Raw genomic sequence first — 19,139 nt, forward strand, 5'->3', positions numbered from 1 at the left:
CAGCTCTGAACACTAATTTGAGCAGGTACTGGCAGCTGTACTCAGCATACCTGTATTTTCTCAATGTCAAACTTTATGCTACTGTCTGAGAATCCTGCGCCTCTATCCTCTTGTCCACCAGAAGAAAAAAAAAGTTTCAATGCTTACCCTCAGTATAGTTCCCAGGTTACACTGTTCCTTGCTGTACTGCTCTCCACCCTTACTACATTGATGATGCTGGATTAGTGGTGCTGGAAGAGCACAGCAGTTCAGGTTGTTGACCCTGGGTTTGCAGGAGGTGCAGTGCCTCATGCCGCAATCATACTTCTTCCTCGGTCCCAAGTCTCCTGTCCCTGCATTGAGCTCTAAGTAAGTCAACATTCTAAGATATCTGGCAAATTAACAGGAATGGGTAGCCAGTCCATACAGGTGAACATCTAAACACTAACAAGGAGCAATCCTTCCACAGAACAAGCAAATTTTTCTCTTGTATCAAATGGTTAAGATGATCTTCTTTTCCCGTGATACAGGAGCTTTAGCTGCTAGATTGTTGAGCCATTGACCCCCTTTAGTGGCAGGGTCAGGATGTTTCATTTTGATCCTCTGGTCCAACTGATTCCACCTTACACAGGAGGGACTGTCTCTGACCTGTCTGGCTTAACTGACAACATCTTTGAGCTCAGGCAACTTGCACAATTAAATAACACAGTGATCCCAGTTGTTTCACTACATTTTAGATGTTCCAGTCCTAAACCCTAACAGAATATCACCTAACCTACCCACCCCTCTGTCCATGCCATGTCTCTGCTCCCTTGCCAACTGCAGGGGTTTCTGAAGTGCAATGCAGCCAACCAGGACTCAGGTTGTTCCCTCACTAGCCACACCCCTGTGTCACCCTACTGCCAGTAATGGGGGCAGAAGTCCATTTTTCAATGGTTCTCAAGTCCTTCTGACTCTGAAAATCTGAACCAAAATACAGATCCTTGAAGATAAAGAGAAGCTTTACCTGATTGGTCCCAAGGATAAGAGACTTGAGCTACAAAATTAGCCTGAAGACGTAAAGTTTATCTTGTTGGAAAAAGGAAATTAAGGAGCAATCTATGAGAAGTGTATGAGAATATGACTGGTTTAGATATGGTAGCTTAAGAAAAGTTGCTCCCATTAGCTGTTCACTCACTAAAGGATACAGATTTAAGTTTTATTTTAATGTAAGAGACCCAGGAGTGATTTGAAGAAGCACACTTTTATGTAGGACAATTTAAGTCTTGGAACATGCTGTTTATGAGGGTGGTGAACACAGACAATTAATAATTTTAAAATCAAATTGAATAGACCATTGAGGGAAATAAACTCGCAAGGCTACAAGAATGATGAAAAAAATCAGACTTACTGACTTGCTGTACAGAGCCATCATGGAGTAAATGAATAGCTTTGATCTATGCTGTAGTACTGCTGCTATTCTGCAGTCAGTCTCTCCTTGCATGTGATAAAGCAGGTGTCATAACTTCAGCAGCTAATTTTAGAGAAGTGCTTCTGCCATAAACACATTTCTTGAGACACCTAAACTTGCAACCTCTATCTAAAAGAGTAAGGATAGCAGATGTATAAGCGCACCTCCACTGTTTCTAAAGGCTCAAAATTATGGAAGTCCCTTCCTAACAGAATTATGAGTGTATCTATGCTCTGAAGATTGTCAAGTTTTAAGGCAGCAGCTCCCCATCATCTTTTCCATAGCAATTAGGTTGGGTAATTATGCTAGCCCAGCCAATGGCGTTTATATCATGGGAAATCATTTTAAAATAGGGGCACCAGTAGTTGGAGAATGTTTATTTCCTGCACAGCCTCACTAACCTAGAGTCATACAGCATACAGGGTGACCAGAATTGTACACAGTATTCCAAAAGAGGTCTCAGCAATGACCTGTACAGCAGCAACATGACATCCCAACTCCTATACTCAATGTTTTGACCAACAAAGGAAAGCATGCTATTCTTTTGCACGAGTGATTTCACTTTTTTTTTCAAAGGCATTAATAAAATGTCATTCCCAGTAGCAAACATATTGTTCCAACTTTAGAATTAATGATTGCAGAAGGTGGGGGGGATGTCTGTGCCAGCTTGTAGGGTAGATGGTAAACCAGCAGGAAAATCAAGAATGAGAAATAAAATGTTTACTGCAAATTAGATTACTTACAGTGTGGAAACAGACCCTTCGGCCCAACAAGTCCACACCGCCCCGCCGAAGCGTAACCCACCCATACCCCTACATCTACATCTACCCCTTACCTAACACTACGGGCAATTTGGCATGGCCAATTCACCTGGCCAGCACATCTTTGGACTGTGGGAGGAAACCGGAGCACCCGGAGGAAACCCACGCAGACACAGGGAGAACGTGCAAACTCCACACAGTCAGTCGCCTGAGGCGGGAATTGAACCCGGGTCTCCGGTGCTGTGAGGCAGCAGTGCTAACCACTGTGCCACCGTGCCGCCCAAAAATTCTTTCACAATTTTTGCTAGATCCTAAAAATCCGTTTCCTGTCATTTCTAGCTCCAGACATTTGTGTATATGGAAAGTTCTGCAAGCTGTTCTGCAGACGAATTAATCATCCCCTGCAGGTTTGCTCTATCTGCTGCCTCTGGATGATTCAATATGTTCAAGTGCAGGAATGTGAAATTTTACCCCGTTGTTCCTCTCTGAACTGATTATCCGTTAACTAACATGACTAACCGTATGAATGCACAAAATAGAGCTGAAGTTTCACTTGGTGTAATTCGAGCAGAGAAGATTTTTCCAGCATTACAAATTCTGGAAAATGTTCAACAACTGTTATCTGGTGTGATTTCCACCCCCTACAAACTAAGGATAAGCTAGAGTACAGAGGATAATAAGACTGAAAGCTGTAAAACAATGTACATTCAGCAAAGAACTCAAACATAAAGTGAGGCAGTATTGATTTATTATGTGTTCTGTAAGGAAGATTGTTCCCTGGAGTTTCATGAAAAGAAAGGGCTACAGCAGCAGAGAAGGTAGATTTTGAAATGGAAAACATTGAAATTTGCTGACAATATTTATTTGCATTTTTAAAAATTGCTTGATTGAATGAATTGCATTATGAAAAGTTCTGCTTTCAGGATAAGAGCTATATACCTGTGAGCACAAAATGAATGTGAATGAACAGAAACTTTTATAAAAATGTATTTATTTCAGTTTTTTTGTTTATTGATGACCTATTAATTAATCAAAATTTCTGTGTTCTCCCAATTATCCAACACAATTTTGGTGTTGATTAGTGAAAACTGTGTTAATTAGTGTTAATATTTCCTGTTATTATGCTACAAAGTTTATCTGGTATGTAATGATAAGGACGCTGATTTACAAGACTGCAGTGTCTTTCTTTCCAAAATGCAGCAAGATTTCTGTGCAGTCGTTTAGTTAATACCAAAGAGTACCGTACTGATGGAGTTGCTGTCGGTTGGATAAGATATTAAACTAAAACTCCCTTTTCCTATTCAGATAGATGTTAAATCGCCTGTTGGAAGAGGAACAGGCAATTTCCAGGTGTCCATTCCGCTTTCATTGAGAAGGACCTCAAACAGGTTTTCCAGTTGCACATCTCACTTGTTTGTGGAACATTCCTGTGTACACATTGGCTCCAGCTGTGCCTGTGTAAGGAAAATTTCACAATTCAGAAGGAATCTTCGGATTTGAAGTGCTTTGTAACGTGATAAGGTACTATTTAAATGCAAATTATTTCTTTGCTTTACTTGTTAATTGGGGTGGATTATTAGTTGAATTAACATTAGCTGATTCATTCCCAAGCCTACTTTCCCCTCAGCTAAAACATGTTTATACATCTGTACATCTTGTGTGCCATTTGATTTTTTTTTTGTCCATGTTAATTATTGATTTGTGTAAATAGCTTTCAGCAGTGATTTATATATATTGCATTTAAAGGCTAATCAGAGTGAAGTTATATTGTGTGCATGAGCAAAAGAAAACATGCAAATAATTTAAATTCATCTTTCTTAGCACAGATCATAACCTAGTTAGAAAAAATAAACCTGCAAATTTTAGTCCCACAGTCCACAGCCTTTGAGGAAAAGAATTTCCAGATTTCTACTATCTTTTGTGTAAAAATGTACTCCTTTATTATTTCCATCATTAATACCTTGTTGTCATTACGAGACTATGAAGGTTATGCTGAATTTACAAGAGCAGGAAGATAGTGTTGAACTTAATAAGACACTTGTTAGACCACAGCTACTGTATTGTCTACTTTTCTGGGTGTTGCACTATTGGCAGGGTGTGGACGGAATGCAGAGAATACAGAAGACATTTACAAGAAAATTCCAAGGATAAGCTCAGTCAGCATTTATGAGATTAAATTGGAGAGTTTGAGACTGTGATTTGACAGATGCTTTCAAATCAGAAGGAGGTGCATAGAGTAGACAGGAAAAATGGTTCCTACTGATAAAAGTGAGATTTAAAACTGTTTGCAAATGCAGTAAATGCGCTGTGAGAAAAAGCTTTTTCACACATGAATGTACTGCAGGAACTATGGTGGAGACAGGTTCAACTGAGGCATTCAAGAGGGCATTGGATGATTATTCAAATGGAAACAATGTGCAGGAGTCTTGGGAAAGAGTACAAAATTAACACTAAGTCACGATGCTCATTTGGAGAGCCAGTACAAGCATGATGGGCCAAATGACCTCTGTCTCCACCCTAATACTTATGTGATTCTATGAAGTCTATTAATGCAGATTCCTGGTCTTGATTTCTCTATTTGAAGAAATAGTCTCCTTGTTTCTGTCTTATCCTCAAGGCAGGAATCGAACCTAAGTCCCTGGTGCTGTGAGGCAGCAGTGCTGACCACTGAGCCACCGAGCCACCATGCCACCCCTGGAGCAGCAGGGGCTGAGGGGTGACCTTATAGAGGTTTATAAAATCATAAGACACATGGATAGGATAAATAGACAAAGTCTTTTCCCGGGGGTGGGGGTTGGGGGGGGGGTCCAGAACTAGAGGGCATAAGTTTAGGGTGAGAGGGGAAAAATAAAGAAGAGACCTAAGGGGCAACCTTTTCACACAGAGGGTGGCATGTGTATGGAATGAGCTGCCAGAGGAAGTGGTGGAGGTGGATACAATTGCAACATTTAAAAGGCATCTGGACGGGTATATGAATAGGAAGGGTTTGGAGGGATATGGGGCGGATGCTGGCAGGTGGGACTAGATAGGGTTGGGATATCTGGTTGGCATGGCTGAGGTGGACCAAAGGGTCTGTTTCGGTGCTGTACATCTCTACGACTCTATGACCTAAATCCTATATGTTCCAGTATCATTCTGGAAGATGCAGGCCGTTGCATCTGCTAAAGTAGCAGAGAGTGTAATTTCTGATGTATAATGTATCAATAGGCAGATGCTGGTATATCACATCGAACTTCAGGAACTGAGAAAATAATACTTTGTGAAAACATTCCCATAACTCTAACTGCTTGCAGAAGACCTTGAGAAGAAGCAAAATCAGACTGGTGTCCTGTACAAGTAACTTATTTCTATAGAAACTGGACTGACAGAGACAAATGTTAAGATATGCACTTTTCTGCTCAATCTGATAACTTTTGATAAATATGTTTAAGCAACTACCTAGATATAGAAATTGGCAACGATTAAAGAAAATGCACTTTATGATCTTGATATTTATTTCCTGTTCATCTTCTTCTAAATCGCATTGACCTCTTTGTCATTCTTCATGGAAGAATTTAAATTGGTCAACTTTCTTTTCAAAGTTGATTGCCCAGAATTAGCAACTCCTTCAGAAGTAAACAAGGGAGTTAAAAGGCTTGAGTGCTCTGAGGGTATATTTCTGGTTAACTAAATGTGCTCATTGTGAGTTTCCATAAACCTGGCCTTTAACTTCAGTACAGCAGTAATGGATAGTGCTGATATCTCGATTGTATTCCTAGGTAACAGAAAGTTTTACTTATTCTTATATAAAAGGAGAAAATTGGAACAGTTATCTATTTTGAATCTTAGAATCCCTACAGTAAACATTTGGCCTATTAATTCTGGCACTGACACTCCACATCCTACCCTGATCTACCCCCATCTGTATAACTTCACATTTACTATGGCTAATCCACCTAGTCTGTAGATCTCTGTATACTATGGGCAGTTTAACATGGCTAATACACCTAATCTGCATATCTTTGGACAGTGGGAGGAAACTGGACTACTGAGAAAACCCACACAGATATGGGGAGAACAGGTAGTTACCCAAGGCCAGAATCGGACCTGGGTCTCTGGTACCGTGAGGTAGCAGTGCTAGCCATTTTGCCACCAGACAGCCCCTAGACTTTTGTTTACAAAAAACAAGCTGGTCTGTCTTTCAGAGCCTTTGATCTCATTGCTTCTGAAGCAAGATCCACATAACCAAACGAGTGCAAATAATACTGATAGGTAACATCATAGAGGTAAGCTCCTGCTCAGTGCACAGAGACTTCAGTCAATGACTAATAAATACCCAGGTGCTGTTAATGAGAACGTTGTTGTTAGCTCTGAGCAATGTCTGCCATCCCCAAAATAACATGGGATTGTACTGTCCCAAAGAAGACCATTCAGCCCATCAAGCTCCTGATGTAAAACTATTTAAGAACATCCTGCTCTTGGAAGGAACACTAACCTGAACTTCAGGTGAATTAAATAAATATGCAAAAGGGATGGATTTTGTGGTCTTTGGAGGTACGTGAGAGAATGAGACTGATCTGATAGCTCCTTCAAAGAAATACCATTGGCAGAATGGCCTGAATGGCTTCATACTGTGCTGTATCATTATAAAATTCTGAGAAGGTTTTTAAGCTTCAGTCCATTTTTCTAATGGTGCCTCTTTGAAGGAGCTATCAGATCAGTCTCATTCTTTTACCTACCTCCAAAGTCCAGAAAATGTATCCCTTTCACTTAATTCACCTTGTAAAGTTACTATTGAATCTGCATGGACCATCCTTTAGTGTATTCTAGAACAATGTTTCTCAAAGTGGGGTCTTTCTCTGTACTTTACTCCCTCCCTGTCTCCTGCCATCCTCACACACTCCTGCTCCCATCTCCTCAGGTTGCTTTTTGCTTCTGCTGCTTACATCACACATAGGGTCAGGCTGCCACAAGGCTCCAGCCAGATCAGACAAGATTAGAAGTATGCACACCCATTTCACTGAATTTTAAATAATTATCTGTTCTTAAAATCTTTATTTAAAGACTGTCGATTATGCATTTTCCTGTTTAAAAATCACCGAATAATTACAGCACAGAACACAAGTCAGCCCCACTGATTCTCTGAAGGAACTATTCATGTACTGCCAGTTTCCAACTCCCGTTGTCCCTGCATATTTCTGCTCTTTATAAATTAATTTATTTAGAAAATGTAGAATCATTCATGACACAGAATGAGGTCAGTCAGCCCATTCTGTCAAAAAAAGTTCAGCCTAATGGCATTTTCCAGCATTTGGTTTGTATCCCTAGATTTCAGGGATAGTATAGTCATTGAGTACAGGCTTTCTTTCTCTATTACCCTTCAAGCAGTGAGTTCCAAACTTTACCACCTTCTGGGTGGAACATGATTTCCCATCTCCCTTCTAATCTTTCTAGCAATTACTTTAAATCTGTGCTTCCTGGTCATTGAGCCTTTGCTAAGGGAAGTAGATCCTTTATATCTACTCTATCCAGACTCCTCACAATCTTATATACCTCAGTCAAATCTCCCCTCAGCCTCCTCTATTCCAAGAACAACAGTCAGCCCAATCTTCCTCATAGCAGCAAACTTCCAGTCCTGGCCACATCCTCATAATTCTGTTTTGCACTTTCTGTGGTGCACTTGCATCCTTTCTGTAATGAGATGACCAGAACTGTATATAGTTCATAAGTTGTGGCCTAACTAGGTTTTATATTGTTCTAACATAATCTCATTCTTTTTAAATTCTGTATATCTGCTAATCAAGCTAAGTACTCCACATATCATGTTAACTGCTTCATCAACCTATCTTGTTACATTCAGGGATCTGTGGAGCAGTTTTGGTCTTTTACAGATCCTACTCTTTCATTAATTAATTTGTAAGCCCCTTGACACTAAAGGGGCTTAAGATTTGGAAATTCCATCTTTTTTCATTGTGAGAACATGTTTACTCTAAACCTCTTGAAGTTCCACTTTGAATATCTCCCATTGTTCTAACACTGAGTTACCTTGGAGTAACCGCTTCCAGTCCACCTATGCTAAATCACTCCTCAGCTTTAATAACATTGGCCGTACCCAAATTTAAACCCTAACTCGTGTATTGTCTTTAACCTTTTCCACAATTAAGTTAAAACTAACTGAATTATGATCTCAATCACCAAAACGTTCTCCCAGTGCCACAATTTCCATATATCTAGATTCACTTGCCAAAATCAAATCCAGAAGTATTCTCTTTCATTTTGGACTCGCTGCATACTGTTCAAAAATATTGTTTTGAATGTACTTCAGGAATTCTAGTTCCTTAATTTGTTTCAACTATAACTATCCCAGTTAATATTGACATGGTTACAGTTCCCTACTATTCCCTTCCTTTTGCTTTTACCCTTCTCAGAGATTTGTCGTATTGCTTATGTACATCCTTCCAAATTTTTGGGGATCTAAACTCCCAGTAGTCTGATTGTTCCTTAGCTCAATCCTTATGACTTCATTTGACAATCTTCCTCATAGCTCTATGGTGGCACAGTGGTTAGCACTGCTGCCTCACAGTGCCAGAGACCCGGGTTTAATTCCCACCTCAGGCAACTGTCTGTGTGGAGTTTGCACATTCTCCCTGTGTCTGTATGGGTTTCCTCCGGGTACTCTGGTTTCCTCCCACAGTCCAAAAATGTGCAGGTTAGGTGAATTGGCCATGCTAAATTGCCCGTAGTGTTGGGTGAAGGGGTAAATGTAGGCAAATGGGTCTGGGTGAGTTGCTGTTCGGAGGGTCGGTGTGGACTTGTTGGGCTGAAGGGCCTGTTTCCACACTGTAAATAATCTAATCTGCAGCTAATTGTTTCTTCGACCCAAATTGCACATCTCTTATTTTTTATGTATCTTTCCATCTGATATGAACACCCTATAACCTGGAATGTGGAGTTGCCATTCCTGTTCCCCTTTAAGTCATGCTTCTGTAATAGTTAATATATTTCACATTTCTGTCTGTTTATCTCAGCATTTCTACCTTGTTTGCTAAATTCTTAACTAAACATTGAGTTGTACATTATGTTACAATTTGGTATAAGGTTGAGAGAGGTGAGACTGAGCAAATACTAACCCATTAGAAAGTAAATTTTTCAACCAAAAAAATTAAGAACCAAATTCCTCTTATGTACTATTTAGTTCTTTTACTTGTAACTTTCAATCTGTATCCTCTGGTTACAAGTCCTCTTGGCAGTGAAAACAGTATCTCCATTTTTTCTCCAACAAAATCCTTCAGATTTTAGAACACTATTAATAAGTATTCACTTTGAACCCAGGCAGGCTAACTCAATTATCTAACTCAATCAATATATGCATAGTCACTGTGAAGGTCTAGGTGCCAAACTAAGAAGCAGAACTTCAAAGCTTGGAATTATTACCTGGGCCGCATGCAAATTAGCTTAGGGCAAACCAAAGTGGAGAGATAATATGTGACAGAAAGACTGGTGCAGGAGAGGTGGGTTCTGGTTTGTGAGGCATTGGCACCGGTTCTAGGGAAAGCAGGATCTACATTGGAACAACCTTCACCTGAATTGCACCAGGGCTGTTGTTCTTGCCTACCTCATAATTTGGGAAGAAAAGAGAGTTTTAAAATAAATAGTGGGGGCATGGGTTCAAATTTGAGAAGAGGTCTTGCATCAAAGAGTAGAGACAAGGCAAAACAGAAAGGCATTAATACAGGAAATGCTAAACGGAGAGTACAAACCTGAGAGTAAATCAACAAATAAGGCTAAAGGTTACAAAAAGAATAAACGGATAAAACTATAGACCCTGTATATCAATACACATAGGATTTAAAATAAAACAGATGAACTGAGAATGCACATAGTGATGAATGAATATGATTTGATAGCTGACTATCGAAGAGTGAAGGCCATTTAGGAAGAATAAAAAGCTAGAAAAACCATGGATAGGTGGCACAATTAATTATTGGTAGTATGAACCAATTTCAGAAAATCCAAATGTGGTTTGGGTAGAAATGATAAATGATAAATGCAAGAAGTCAGTTGTGGGACTGGTGCACAGATCCCAGAATAATGATCATGTGCTAGGGTGGAGAATAAAGGAATAAATAATCTTTGTCAGAAAGACTTGCCAATAATCATGAGAAGTTTTAGTCTACATATAGGCTGGAAAAATCAGGTGAGCGATGATAGCTCAGACGAGTTCGTAGAATGTTTTGGGGGTAATTTCCATGTTTTGAAGTCACGCAGAGAGCAGGCTATACTGGCCTTGTGCAAAGAGATAAGATTGATTTTTAGTGAAGGCAATTCTGGTAGCAGCAACCATAGTATGATTGAACATTCCGTTCAGTATGAGGGAGTGAGGAGTGGGGTTGAGACTATTTATTTAAACTTAATTAAAGCCAATCATAAGGACTTTTAAAGCAGAGCTGGCTAAAATTATTAACAAATTAGGGTCAAGGCTAGAAAAATAGTGATGTAGTGGCAGACATATAGAACATAGAACATTACAGCGCAGTACAGGCCCTTCGGCCCTCGATGTTGCGCCGACCAGTCATACCAATCTGAAGCCCATCTAACCTAAACTATTCCATGTACCTCCATATGTTTGTCCAATGACAACTTAAATTTACTTAAAGTTGGCGAATCTACTACCATTGTAGGCCAAGCATTCCATACCCTTACTACTCTCTGAGTAAAGAAACTACCTCTGACATCTGTCCTATATCTATCACCCCTCAATTTAAAGCTATGCCCCCTCATGCTCGCTGTCACCATACTTGGAAAAAGGCTCTCCCTGTCCACCCTATCTAATCCTCTGATTACCTTATATGTCTCTATTAGGTCACCTCTCAACCTTCTTCTCTCCAATGAAAACAGCCTCAGCCTTTCCTCATAAGACCTTCCGTCCATACCAGGCAACATCCTAGTAAATCTCCTCTGCACCCTTTCCAAAGCTTCCACATCCTTCTTATAATGCAGTGACCAGAACTGTGCACAATACTCCAAGTGCGGTCGCACCAGAGTTTTGTACAGCTGTAGCATAACCTCACGGTTCCGGAACTCGATCCCACTATTAATAAAAGCTAAAACACTGTCAACCTGGGTGGCAACTTTCAAGGATCTGTGTACCTAGACACCGAGATCTCTCTGCTCATCTGCACTACCAAGAATCTTACCATTTGCATTCCGGTTACTCCGAGCAAAGTGAATCATCTCACACTTGTCCGCATTAAGCTCCATTTGCCATATCTCATCCCAGCTCTGCAGCTTATCTATGTCTCTCTGTAACTTACAACAACCTTCGTCACTATCCACAACTCCACCGACCTTAGTGTGGTCTGCAAATTTACTAACCCACCTTTCTACACCCTCATCCAAGTCGTTTATAAAAATGACGAACAACAGTGGACCCAACACTAATCCTTGCGGTACACCACTAGTAACTGGACTCCAGGATGAACATTTCCCATCAACCACCACCCTCTGTCTCCTTTCAGCAAACCAATTACTGATCCAAACTGCTTTATCTCCCACAATCCCATTCCACCGCATTTTGTACAATAGCATACTGTGGGGAACTTTATCGAATGCCTTGTTGAAATCCATATACACCACATCAACTGGTTTACTCTCATCTACCTGTTTGGTCACCTTCTCAAAGAACTCAATAAGGTTTGTGAGGCACGACCTACCCTTCACAAAACCGTGCTGACTATCCCTAATCAAATTATTATTTTCTAGATGATTATAAATCCTATCACTTACAACCTTTTCCAACACTTTACCAACAACTGAAGTAAGGCTCACTGGTCTATAATTGCCAGGGTTGTCTCTACTCCCCTTCTTGAACAGAGGAACCACATTTGCTATCCTCCAGTCTTCTGGCACTATTCCTGTAGACAATGACGATTTAAAGATCAACACCAAAGGCTCAGCAATCTCCTCCCTGGCTTCCCAGAGGATCCTAGGATAAATCCCATTCAGCCCGTGCACTTACCTATTTTCACACTCTGTAGGATTTCTAATACCTCTTCCTTGTGAACCTCAACCACACCTAGTCTAGTAGCCTGTATCTCTTTATTCTCCTCAACAACATGGTCGTTTTGTAGAGTGAATACTGTTGAAAAGTATTAATTTAGTGCTTCCCCTATCTCCTCTGACTCCACACACAACTTTCCACTACTATCCTTGATTGGCCCTAATTTTACTCTTGTCATTCTTTTATTCCTTAAATACCTATAGAAAGCCTTAGGGTTTACCCTGATCCTATACGCCAACAACTTCTCATGTCTCCTCCTGGCTCTTCTGATCTCTCTCTTTAGGTCTTTCCTGGCTACCTTGTAACCCTCAAGCGCCCTAACTGAGCCATCACATCTCATCCTAACATAAGCCTTCTTCTTCCTCTTGACAAGAGATTCCACTTCCTTCATAAACCACGGCTCCCGCACTCTACAGCTTCCTCCCTGCCTGACAGGTACATACTTATCTAGGACACTCAGGAGCTTTTCCTTGAATAAGCTCCATGTAAATGAGTACTTCAGAAAATACAGAATAAATACAAAAAGAAAATTAAAAGGGATAACCCACCATGATAACAAGGGATAGAGCTTACACACCTAAGAGTAAATCAACAAATAAGGCTAAAGCTTACAAAACGAATAAAAGGATAAAACGAAAGACCAAGTATCTCAATGTACATGGCATTTAAAATAAAACACATTAACTGAGAGATGCAAATAGAAATGAATAAATATGATTTGCACTCTCAGTTTATTTGCTTTATTTTAAGTGCCATGTGCATTGAGAGACAGGGTCTTTAGTTTTATCCTTCTATTTGTTTTGTAAGCTTTAGCCTTATTTGTTGATTTACTGTTAGGTTTGTAAGCTCTATCCCTTGCTATCATGGTCTGTTAACCCATCTAGTGGTTAACTAGAAAGGTTAAGGATAGCATTAAACTTAAACGAGAATCAAATAATTGTGAAAAGACAGGTGAAAGGTCAGAAAATTCGACAAGATATAAAAAAGATCAAAAAGTGATAAACAGATTAATGAAAATTTGAGAGAAAATTAGCCAAAGATATAAAAACTATCCAGAAATATAAATATAAGAGTTGCGAAAAAGAATTGAAAAAGAAAAGTTAACATTGGTCCTGCAGAAAGTGAATCTGGAGTATTAGTGACGGAAAATAAAGTGATGGCAGATGAATCAAACAGGAAGTTCACATCAGTCTTCACTACAGAGGATACAAAGAATATCACAGAAGCAGTTATCATTCAAGAAATGTAAGGGAGGGAGGAACCCTCGAAAATAACAAACACCAGAGAAGTGATACTAAGTACATTGTCGAAACTGTGAGCTGACAAATGCAGGGGTCCTAATTGATTTAGAACATACATAGAACATAGAATATTACAGCACACTACAAGCCCTTTGGCCCTTGATGTTGCTCTGACCTGTGAAAACAATCTGAAGTCCATCTAACCTACACCATTCCATTTTCATCCATATGTTTATCGAATGACCATTCATCCTAGAGTCTTGAAAGAACTGGCAAGTGAGAGAGTTGATGTATTGGTTTTCATTTTCCAAAACTCCCTAGATTCTAGGGTTCTCTTAAATGTAAAGACAGCAAATGTAATTCCTATATTTACAAAAAAGAGGGAGACAAAAGCAGGAAATTGTAGGCCAGTTGGCTTAACATCTGTCATAGGGAAAATGTCAGAAGCTGTTATTAAATAAAGTTATTGGAGGCTATATAGAGGAGTTCAACGTGCAGAGTCAATCATTACATTGGCTAAACATTATTCCTCTTTCAAAATCTAGGATGCAATATGAGCTGTAAGGAACTGGTGGATGTCCTGTACTTCACTGTGCACAGACATTTGATAAAGTGCATAGTCAAAAGTTCCTGTGGAATATAAAGCTCATGGCATATACCATAAAATACTGGCATGAATAAAAGATTGGCTGGCTAACAGGATGCAGAAAATAGACATAAAGTGGGCCTTTTTTCAAGTTGGCAAGATGTATGTCACAGAGATCAATGCTGGGATCTCAATCGTTTACCATTTAAATAAATGAAGGGATGGATAGTATGCATATCAAATTTGCTGATGACACAAAGATAAGAATGTAACTTGTGAAGAGAATATAAAGAGACTAAAAAAGATTTCAATAGGTTAAGTGAATGGGCAGTTATGTGGCAAATGGAGAATACTGTGAGCAATGTGAAATTATCTATTTTGGCAAGAAGAATAAAAAGGAAGCATATTATCTAAATGGTGGGAGATTGCAGCGCTCTTAGAGGCAGAACGATTTGGGTGTCCTATTCCATGAGTCAGAACAGGTTGGTTTATAACAAGTAATCAGAGAAGATAATAGAATGTTTTTGAATATGAAAGTAGACAGTTTATGCTTCAGTTATACAAGGTACTGGCGAGATCCTATCTGGATTACTTTGATCTCCATATTAAGAAAGGACACAAATACATTAGAACCATTTCAATGGTTTACCAGACTATTATCTAGAATGGGGAGGTTGTCTTATGAGAAAACATTGGACAGGCTAGGTTTATATTTGAAGAATAAGAGATAACTTGGTTGGAATATATAAGATCCTGAAGGGTCTTAACAGGATGGGTGCAGAGAGGATATTTTCTCTTATGGGAGAATTTTGAATGTGGGATCAGTGTTTAAACATAAGGGATTACCCAGTTAAAGCAGAGAAGGGGCTTTATTTTCTCTCAGAGGATTGTAAGTCTTTGCAACACTTTTCTTGAAAAGGTTGTGGAATCAGAGTCCATATATATTTTTAGGATAGAAGAAGATGGATTCTTAGCAACAATGGTGAAATGTTGTTCAGGATAGGTGGCAATGTTGTTTTGTGATAACAGTCGGATCAACCGTGATCTTGTTAAATGGCTGGGCAGGATTGTGGGGTTGATTGGCCTACTCGTGATCCTTTTCATGTTTTGGTCAGAATGTTTGACCTCTTCAGAGATGTTTTGAGGGTATCCTTAAAGTGATTTTGCTGTTCTCCTGGGGGTCTCTTTCTTTAACATGGTCTGAGTAGAACAGTTGGGTCAGGAGCCTGGAATCACACCAAAAAATGACTCATTCTAGCAGCAGAGTTGATTTTGAGTGATTAACGCCTCAATACAGAGGAACCCTGATTATCCGAAGGACACAGGCGGGGAATATTTTGTTCGGTTAATTGAATGCTGGATAATCGAATGCCGGATAACATAGTTTAGCCAAGCATTGGGACTTGCGATCTTGTTTAGATAATCCAAAATTTGGATATTCGAGGTTCCTCTGAATTGGGTACCTCTTCTTGCCACCTAATTTGGAAGATCTCATACAGGCACCTTTAGTAGCATTTTTCTCATGATTTGAGGAGCCAACTAGAAGTTGTTCGTATAACTGAAGCATATAGGAGGACAAGCATCACTGCTGCCCAGTAACCCATACCTTAGCATCAGGTTTGAGATCCTCTTCCTCACAACCTCTTTTCCTCAGTTGGTTGATGGCTGATCCAGCACATTGAAATAAAGATGAGGAATTTCATCAACTGTGTCTGCCTTCCCTGAGAGGAGGCTCCCAAGATTTGGAGAATGCTCTATCCTTTCCTCATGTGTCTCAGAAAGAGGAATCAATGATGAACTGGAGCTCAGATTCTGTGTTAACCCACATGCAATGGTCATCTGTATCTTCAGTGCCTCAGGCTGGAATGCTCTTGGTTTTGTATTGAAGGCAACATAGTTTCCCATTTGTTTTGTAGATTTATGTCCATGCTGATACTAGTTTGTTGCTGGCAACATAGCACTTCAGTGAGGAACATGGTTGAACAATGGAGTCTTCTTTGATCTGAGTAAACTCTGAGATGGGGAAACTTTCATTAAATGCTATCTGGAGAATTTTGTTCAGTTCTAGCAACTACGTGACAGGCAGGCCATGGCGATGGTGCAGTGCATAAGGGGGCATGGCTTTAAATTGAGGGGTGACAGATGTCAGAGGTAGTTTCTTTACTCAGAGAGTAGTAGGGGCATGGAACGCACTGTCTGTAAAAGTAGTACACTCACCAACTTTAAGGGCATTTAAATTGTTATTGCATAAACATTTGAATGGAAATGGAATAGTGTAGGATAAATAGGCTTCAAATCGGTTCCACAGGTCGGCACAACATTTGGGGCTGAAGGGCCTGTACTGCGCTGTAAGGTTCTATGTTCTATAATCTGCAGTATCATTCCACAGCTAATAAGGCTAAAATTGATCATGCTTGTAACCCCTTACATATAAAAGATTAAAGGGAGATCGAATTGTGATGTTTGGATTATTAATGAAATTTGTGGGCTAGAGAGAAACTGTTTCTCCTGGTGAGGAAATATGGAACAAGAGAACATTACCTTTATAATTAGAGCTGTCTGACACAGAGTCAACATGGCAAGGAGCTTCCTCAGGTCAGTGAGAAGAAATCTTTAACATTGTGCCACAAAAAGCTGTTGAGAGCTGTGTCAATTTAAAAATGTAAAATTGAGATTGATTGAGGGTTACAGAACCAGGGGCAGCCTGTTGGAGCTAAGATACAGGTCAGCCATGATCTAATTATATAATGCAACCAATTCAAGAAGATGATTGGGTGGCACAGTGGTTAGCACTGCTGCCTCACAGTGCCAGAGACCTGGGTTCAATTCCTACCTCAGGCAACTGTCTGTATGGAGTTTGCGTGTTCTCTGTGTGGGTTTTCTCTGGGTGCTCTGGTTTCCTCCCACAGTCCAAAAATGTGCAGGTTAGGTGAATTGGCCATGCTGAATTGCCTGTAGTGTTAGGTGAAGGGGTAAATTTAGGGGAATGGCTCTGGGTAGGTTGCTCTTTGGAAGGTTAGTGTGGACTTGTTGTTTCCACGCTGTAAGTAATCTAATCTCTACTCTAGTTCTTCTGTTTATTTCTTTAAACTTCACTATTCCAAGGAACACACTTGGACGTTCTCTAGTCTCCCTACATGACTAATGTTTATCATTCTAGTAAATGACGTATATGCATTCTCTTGAAAGCCTTGACATCCTTCCAGAATTGTGCACAGCACATCTGAGGCCTAAGCAGTGATTTGTAAAGGTTTAGCATCGTTTCCTTGTTTTGTTTTTGTTCTAGACATCAATAGAGTTAAGGATTCTTTATGTTTTTTCAGTCAAGTTGATGTTTAGTGTCCACTCTAGTAGCCAAATTACCCAGTAATCTAGTTGCTGCTCTAGTGGTCAACTGCCTGGGAAATGGGTCCTCATTCTCGTGGCCTTCCTGTCTGGAAAACTACTCCCCATTCTAATTGTCACTCTGCTCAAAACCTGAGTGCCTTCTTGTGGCAGCAATTGTAACAAAGACTAAAACACTGGGCTGGATTACCCCTCGAGTATTTCCTTTTCTATCATTTGGTTGTTAGTTGTGAGAGAAAGATGAGGTTAAAGTTAACAAAGAAACATGCCAGGAAAAGAGTTAAAATCAGACCAGAGATAATGTTACCTCTTGTTAGTGAAGCTCGAACTCAGGATCATAAATATAAGATAGCCAAAGTGAATTCAGAAGGAACCTTCATATGCAGCCAATGGTTGGAATGTGAAATTTGCTACCCTTAGGAATAGTTGAAATGACGTGCACAGATGAATTTAAGAGAGGGCTACACAAATTGGGGAGAAGGAAACAACAGGCTGTGCTGATAAGGTAAGAAGAATAAAGGGTGTGAAGAGGCTACTGTGGAAAATAAACCTGAGTATGGCCTTGTTGGGCCAAATTATATTTTCTTTCTGGGCTGTAGGTACTTTAACTGTGGATGGAGTGAGAAACAATCATAAACTAGGTAAGGAGAACAACAAATACAAATTGAGGAATGACTGAAAGAAATACAAAACTTAATGGGTAGAAGAGGAAAGTTGATGCTGGCCTGTGATGTAGACTTTATATAAGGTAGCTTGTTTTCAGAGTCAGTTGGGTGCATCTGTGACAGCTGAGTATTGCCTCTTTGAAGCTGGGCAGTACGACATCTATAAAGTATTGTTATATTCATACCTTGGCACTGGACATCAGGAATGCCAGAAATCCAGTTGTGGACAGTAGGCATTAACAAGCGAAGAGGATGAAGTTCAAAGGTCCGCTGGTCAGATTGCCATAAATAGCTCCAGCGTCTGTCTTAATGATTTCAATAACTTTAACTTCAGGAACTAGACTGGAGTTGAGGATGAGCACAAAGTGGGTAGAATATGCTTTGGTCAAAGATCTGGTACAGCAAAGAAGCTGATCTAGGATGAAAATAAATGCATTACCTCATCATGAAAAACAGTACAACCTGATTCAGATCTCATCTGTCTATTGGCGTATCCTTTCCAGCAGGGGTTCCTCGATAAGGATCATTAACTTTTAATAACCTTTACATCAGAACATTTTAACTGAGACCAGTTTAACTCAATATGGGCTAGGGATTATGCCTGGAAAGTGTTAATCATACAGGCGTATAATTGATCAGTAAACTCTTGTAATTTAGCAGAGTCTGCGTTGCATTTCTATTGTAAGGAGCATATTTTCCGAATTTACTGTGTTTTTGATTATGACAGAAGTGAGAAAGGAACTGCTTTAAAAACCAAAGACCTAGAATGTATTAAAAGCAAACTACCAGCATTTCTTGTAAGTGCTATTTACACTGTTGCTTGTTCAACCACTGGGACAGGTTTAGTTGCAGATGAATGGGCACCAGGGGATGTATAGAAGTGAGATTCAGCCAGGAAAAAGTAATGGTATTAGCCTACCATTGGTCGCTGTCAAGGCCTTTTACCTGACACAAATTGCCATTGCTTCCCAATTAGCTGGACAGCTTGTAGATATGAATGATGTAGCCAGAAGTCATCTGAGAAGTGGTGTTGTGTGCTTTTTCATGCAGTAGAAACTACCTAAAGAATTAGA

At 39.8% G+C, this 19,139-nt stretch overlaps 1 protein-coding gene across 5 annotated transcripts in view; it reads left to right on the top strand.

Annotated features, from left to right (window-relative positions):
* LOC140460761 (amine sulfotransferase-like) overlaps positions 1–19,139 on the top strand; it is a 121,187-nt gene that overhangs the window by 39,687 nt on the left and 62,361 nt on the right. For 4 of the 5 annotated variants that reach the window (XM_072555462.1, XM_072555445.1, XM_072555436.1 and 1 more), the window contains one exon: positions 3,496–3,711. The gene's annotated coding sequence lies outside the window, so the exon portion shown is untranslated. Of the gene's footprint in view, positions 1–2,900; positions 3,009–3,495; positions 3,712–19,139 lie in introns of those variants that run through there. The other variant, XM_072555460.1, reaches the window with a different exon arrangement.

Source organism: Chiloscyllium punctatum, chromosome 3 (genome assembly GCF_047496795.1).
Source record: "Chiloscyllium punctatum isolate Juve2018m chromosome 3, sChiPun1.3, whole genome shotgun sequence".
NCBI classification, from domain to species: Eukaryota; Metazoa; Chordata; class Chondrichthyes; order Orectolobiformes; family Hemiscylliidae; genus Chiloscyllium; species Chiloscyllium punctatum.